Here is a 6,392-nt window from a genome sequence, read left to right as displayed (position 1 = left end):
ACCCGTGTAAGTTTGACATACAGTCTTTTATTCAACATTTCAAGTTGGGATAATCTTACTACAACAATCATTTGCCTCACCATTGCTGATTTTTTTTTTCATTGTTGTTGAATACTAATTCATCACTGGATTTTCTTAGCTCTGCGTGTTCCTCCTTCGGACTTTGAGGCATGTGGTTCTATTTCAGTGAGTTACAACTCCAGCTGTCGTCTTTTAACAGCAAACTAGAGAAGATCTCTCTTCCCATCTCTAAGTACACAGTGTTCTCTTCATTTTAACATCAAAACGTCACCAGAGAGAAGAACCAAAGGCTTTTCTCTTTGGAAAAGGAATCTTTAATTGTTTCAGAGGGTGATGAATCTTCAGATCTCTGGACTTAATTTTCCTCATCATTAAATGAAAGGACTTTACCTTTAGCTTGATTTTCCAGAACACATCAAGCCGTGTATGATCAGTATTTCCCTGTTATCATCCACTTATGCATATGGGTTGAAGGTGCTTTAAGTTGTGAACCAGCTGCTGCCCATATTTGATCACCAATGCACTTGTCAAGCTCGGGTAACCACATGAAGTCAGAGAGAAATATAAGCATTTATTTTGAAATAAATCCATGTGCATGATTGGGAAAAAAGTCTCCCTTCCCTGAGAGGAATGAGAAGCTTCTCCCTTTTCAAGAAGTGTACGGTAGAAAATGTAATGAGATTGGAATGGATTTCAAGTCAGTGACCTTTTTAAGGCTGAATCCACTATTTTAAATGGAAACTTTAAGTTCATGTAATTCTCATAGCAATTCCACTTTTATTTTTTATTCATTTTGCTTCATCTTTTACGAAAAGGAAACTAACCAGTTATTTTTTACTAAAGTATGTGAATTACAAACAAAATGAGCAATGATCAGGCAGGAAGATACTTAAAAGTACAATTATTCTAAAGGAAGATGAGAAAAAAATAATCATCTGCTACAGATTCAACTGTCTTTTAAATGCCTCCCTTGTCATGGAGAAAATGACTGCTCAAAAGGATTTCACAAAGGACTCAAATCTCACCCTTAGCAATCAACTGGTCAGCCACAGCTCAAATGCCTCATTAGCAAAATGAAATTGCACACAGACAAAATATAGCAAGAGAATGTAGACATTTCCATGGGGGGAAGACAAGAAGAAAAGCAACCATAGTGAACTCTGCTTGTATAAACAAAGAATGTTTTAGTGGAATAAATGTAAGCTTTCTCTTGAAGGAATCCCAGTTAGAATGTCATTGGAAATGGCAAAACTATTTCAGCATCACAGCAGTAATATATTGCAACGTTATTACCACTGAGGTACAAAGCTAAATTTGTTAGGGGAAAAGGTAAACAAAAATTACTGACATTGCAACAGATAAAGTGATCTTGTGAGACTCATATCGAGAGAGAAGATTAAAATAGCTAATATTTCTGTTATAATTTCAGTAATTACTAAGACTTCTGTCAATGAATAAAATTCCTTTTCCTTCTCTCATTATGAATTTCTATATAGAGCTGCTATTTTGTCGCAGTAAGCATTGTATTTTCATATTTTAATAAATCCTTCACATTGAATTTGCCCCCCTTTCGGATTCGATTAGGAAATACTAAATTGAAAAAGTGGGTTTTTCCATCTTTTAAAAACAAATATGCACCATAAGCATTTTCTACTGATGTCTGCCTTAAGCAATCTTGGTAGAGCTGTCAATCAGTGGCAGGTGCTTGTTTAAGAAAGAGAATCAGTGAATAGATTTAGCCTTTCTTCCTCATAGGCAGCTGCTCATTCACACACACCTCTTCTTCCTCAATTTCTTGCACCAATCCTGCCTCTTGAATTGACCCACATCCACCTAGCAGTCGAACAAACTGCAGATTCTAATTACAGGTCCCAAAAGCTTGTTCAACTTAATTTTTCACCAACTGAATTTCATGGATGGCCCCTTGACGTTGCTTCCTTCTGTTCATTCTTTTATGTAAGTCCTTGCATTTGATACACTTTAAAAAAATTTTTGACTGAAAAAAAAAACCAAGTCAGCAAACCCTTGTTTATGTTCAGTCAAGAAATTGTGAACAAATTTAGCTGTTATGGTAATAATCCTGAGGTGATAGAGAAAATGTCGCCTATGTAACAAGAGATCATTTTATCGCTGTTACCAAAATAGTGTTCTACACATAGAGACCATAGAATTTTCTACAAATACACTTGTAGATGCTCATACTTTGAATCATGTTTTACTTACAGGTTTGCTCTATATACTGATAAACGCCTGAACCTGAAGATTCTCTATAATTAAACTAGCAGGAACACAATCTGTCCCTTGCCCACATTATTAGAATGTCTGAGGAAAACAATCCAATACTGACCTTCACATTCCACATGGAAAAGCTTTGTCCTGACAGTGCAAATAGGGTAATTAAAAATTAGCGACTTTGATGAGTCTTAAAGTTTGGTCCCCAAACAAGCAGCATCAACAACTGGAAATTTGTTAGACACACAAATTATCCAGTCCCACCTGAGACCCCAGCCCAGATCTGTGAATCAAAAATTCTGGAATGACCCCAGCAATATGGGATTTAGTAAGTCCTTAGGATGATTCTGATGCATGCTCGCATTTGAGAATCATTGATCTGTGACACAGTGTTCTTGGAGGCCAAGAATAAACAAGGTCACCCATGTTTAATTATGCTTTCCTTTAAGAAAAGGCTTAAAAGCCTAAAAGGTAGTTTCTTTATAGAGACAATTCATTCAAATACATGGGCAGATATGTCCACCATTCAGACTTAAAATATAATTTTAAGGGACATTAATCCTTATAAATATGTCTTTTTCTGGCACCACTGAGCTTCAGGCAGCCTCTCCAATCAGAGAGATTTCTAATCAGCTTTTCTAGTTCTTTTAAAAACCCACAGCTGATCTACTTCACCCGACTTCCCTGGGGCCTAGAAAATGACCTTGGACACCTTTCTCTAATTGATTAGCTCTAGCTGATTTACCTGGATGCTAAACCATTGTGTAACAATACTGAGTTATACTTAATGACACAGTCTCCTGCTTTTGAAGAGTGCTGTGTGACTGACTGAGAGAAAAGAATTGCTGGTTATCAGTGAGTTTTAGTTTTAGAATTCATTTCCAAAAACTCACAAGGCTCAAGAAACTTAAAAACCACAGATAATGTAGACAGTAGCACGAGTCCCCTGGAGGCTTCTTTCTCTAGAGTCTCTCATTTGAATTGGTGCAGAACTGAAGAAGTAGAGAGTCAGAAAGTGACTTTGCTTATTATAAAAAATGGCTTAGGAAAAGGAACTTAAGATTGTGGGTTATATGTGTGTATATGTGCCCACACATGTATGTTTCCTTTATTCTAACCTGAAAATATCACATTGGTGGATACTTAAAATACTCATGCATTTTAATACAGAAAAGCAATTCAAAGTATGTCAAAGGAGGCTGGAAATGTAAGCTTAACAATGATATTCTGGAGAAAATGTCGTAACTGTCACTCCAGTCCTCCCTTAGGAGAAACCAAACTTGTCAGATATTTTGGAATGGCCGGTCTTTTTCAGGCATTAGAATAACTGAAGTATGATACTGTGTTCTACGTTCTTAAAAATCTGTGACCGTCTCCTGTTACTGGTCATAGCTTCAGCATTTGAGTGTTCACCTTCTGTCGCTGAGGGCATTTTTCTCATTGGCTCTTTTCCCCATCGTCCCATTCCTCTCTGTCACACCTGATTACCAAATAGCTCCAACAAAATCACAGTCACTCCTTCCTGTGTTGCCACCATTGTGTACATCTTCATTTGCATTCCCTATTTTTTAATCAGAGTTAAAGCCTCACTAAGAAGGTACGTCTTAGAACAATCACCCCCTTCTGGCCACTTTGGTGATGGGAAATATATCTTTGCAGGGGAAGGCGCTGGGTCAGACTGACAGGGTTTCACTCAGACTATTTCAAACAATGCAGAGCCTTGACCTCATTCCCAACTTTTGCCATCCATAGTGGTTGGTTTCTTGTTTTCTCTTTTTCCCTCTTTTTTTTTTTTTAATAGAAACTCTTAAGCCCAAGGCTAAATTACAGTGGGGGCTTGCCTTTGTCTATGGTCCATGATTTTTGTATTGGCTCAAGTCTTGAAATCTTGAAACAAGCCTAAATTAAAATTTTCTCTCTGCCTAAGAAAAAAAGTTAGATATTGTCAAGACCCTTATATGTGTGGTACATTAAAAAGGTCTTGATATCAGAAGATAACAGGAAATTGTTTCTTATCCCACAAGAGCTTTGCCTTTCAGTGTCATTCGTGGTGATTTTCGTAGGTCAGTGGTGCAATCCAACACTCTTCCAATAAGCCATAATACTAATTGTTGGCACAACTGTTATTACAACAGGACTTTCCTGGGTTCCATCTATTAATTTTTCTAGACGGTAGGAAGCTCACACTGAGCAGACAGTGGTAGCTTCCTGGACAAGGGCAAAGGAAGGAACTAGCATATTGTACTTACCACATATCTGCACAGAACACTGGTCTGTGCCTCTGGGGTGTTCTCAGAGGGGCAGGCCAGAAGGGAGGATTCAGGTGGGAAACAAATGGAGAACTTCTCTCGCCTTTGATGGTTACTGATGGCAATTGTGTTTCCCACGCAATAACTTAGTGGATAATTTTGATAGTAAACTGAATTCATACAAGCCAGCACAACAGGCAGTCTATAAAGAAAAGGGTGGCATGTCATAATGCCAGAAACCTTCTCTCCCTAAGAGGCGATCATGAATTTTCTATACCGGGCAAAAAAAGAGAAGAACAGCCTATTAATAACCTGTATTCACAGTTTGAAGGACCCATCACAAATGACCTTCAAAGACAGACAGGGGGAGAGGAGAAGGGAGGCTAAAATGCAGAGAAAAAGATCTTACCTTGAAAAATAAAGTAAGAAATCCTAATATTCCCACAGTTGATTCTGAAGTTTATTCCCATGTCTATAGTTATTTTTAAATAACTTCACTACATTTTGAAATTCCTTAGTGGTGGCATATAAGTAATACTTAACTGAATTTTTCTGTTTCTATTTTTTGCTGCCAATGAATGTAACCCCTACAACTTGCCATTTGAGTGCACGCACACACACGTACACACATATATATAATGGTATATGCATCATATGTTACTCATTTTGTGGGAAACACAATATAGTATAATCAAAAAGATTCCAGCACATTCTTTCAGTGTGTTTCAGTGATAAAATTTTGTGGGGGAATCAGGGTACATATACCCTCCTTGCTGACCATATTGTTGAAATTATGATCTTAAGCAACACTGTTAGAAATGCTTGCATAAGGTATCTTCTCTAGTATTAATGAATTGATTCACTTTGAATTTAAAGTTCAAAAAGAATATGCACTAAATATTTTTATATCTGTGGTGTTTTCCTATTAACTGCTGTTAGTGAATGTGTAACCATTTACCTGATATCATTAGAAAGGAAAATGATCTAAATGAAATGTTAAAAGTGGAGGAAGTTATTTATAAAGTCTTCTGCCAAAGACCATTGTTTAATGATCTGTAAAATGTAGATTATCTTCTTTTATTATGAATGTGATTGTAAGAAACACTCACCCTAACATTCTCTCTTTTGAAAATGAATATTTTGTATTTCTAAGGACCAAGGAAAATATTTTTTAAGCCAATGTAATAAACAAAAGCCTTGTAAATGAGAGGTACAATGACTTGGATCAACTGCATAATGCTAGATTAGAATTCCAACATTTGATGATAAATTTATCAATCTTTCCTATAATTCTTGTACTGCACTAAATTACATTTTGGGAATTTCAGCTAATCCCTTCAAATTAAAGGCACCAACATTAATGACATAACAGATCTTGTCTAACATGAAAAGCATCAAAACATTCCCTTTCAAGCACTCTGAGTGGATGAAAATTGCCATCTAATTTTCCCACCTACCTAACCATTCCATGTAAGTTAACTCAGCAGTCTAACAATGTTGTACAGAAGGTTGACAGACTATGTGCACCAAGAATATTTAAGCTGTGCAGTTAGCAAGAACTAGCCATTTAAAAATATACTCAAATGTTTTGTAAATAAAATTTTTGATTCCTATAGTTTTGTTCAAACTGCTGTCTTTTAAAATGGATTTTATTTGAATTTTAAAAGTAATCTGTTATAAATTAGATGTTACTTTGTTGACTCTGTGATTCAATGTACACTCAGCCATATTCCTGTGGGGAAATATCAGTCTTACTGACTTTCTTGGCATGAGCCAGAGATTCATAGTTTCCTTTAGGACTATAAGTATGAAGACAAAACACACCAAAATGAAATGCTAGTGAAGAAAGTAGAAACCTATTGTATAAAATGTATTTTTAAAATCTTAAGA

The sequence above is a fragment of the Cebus imitator genome, unplaced genomic scaffold, assembly GCF_001604975.1.
Source record: "Cebus imitator isolate Cc_AM_T3 unplaced genomic scaffold, Cebus_imitator-1.0 Scaffold77, whole genome shotgun sequence".
Taxonomy (NCBI): Eukaryota; Metazoa; Chordata; class Mammalia; order Primates; family Cebidae; genus Cebus; species Cebus imitator.
This window is presented reverse-complemented; position numbering follows the sequence as displayed.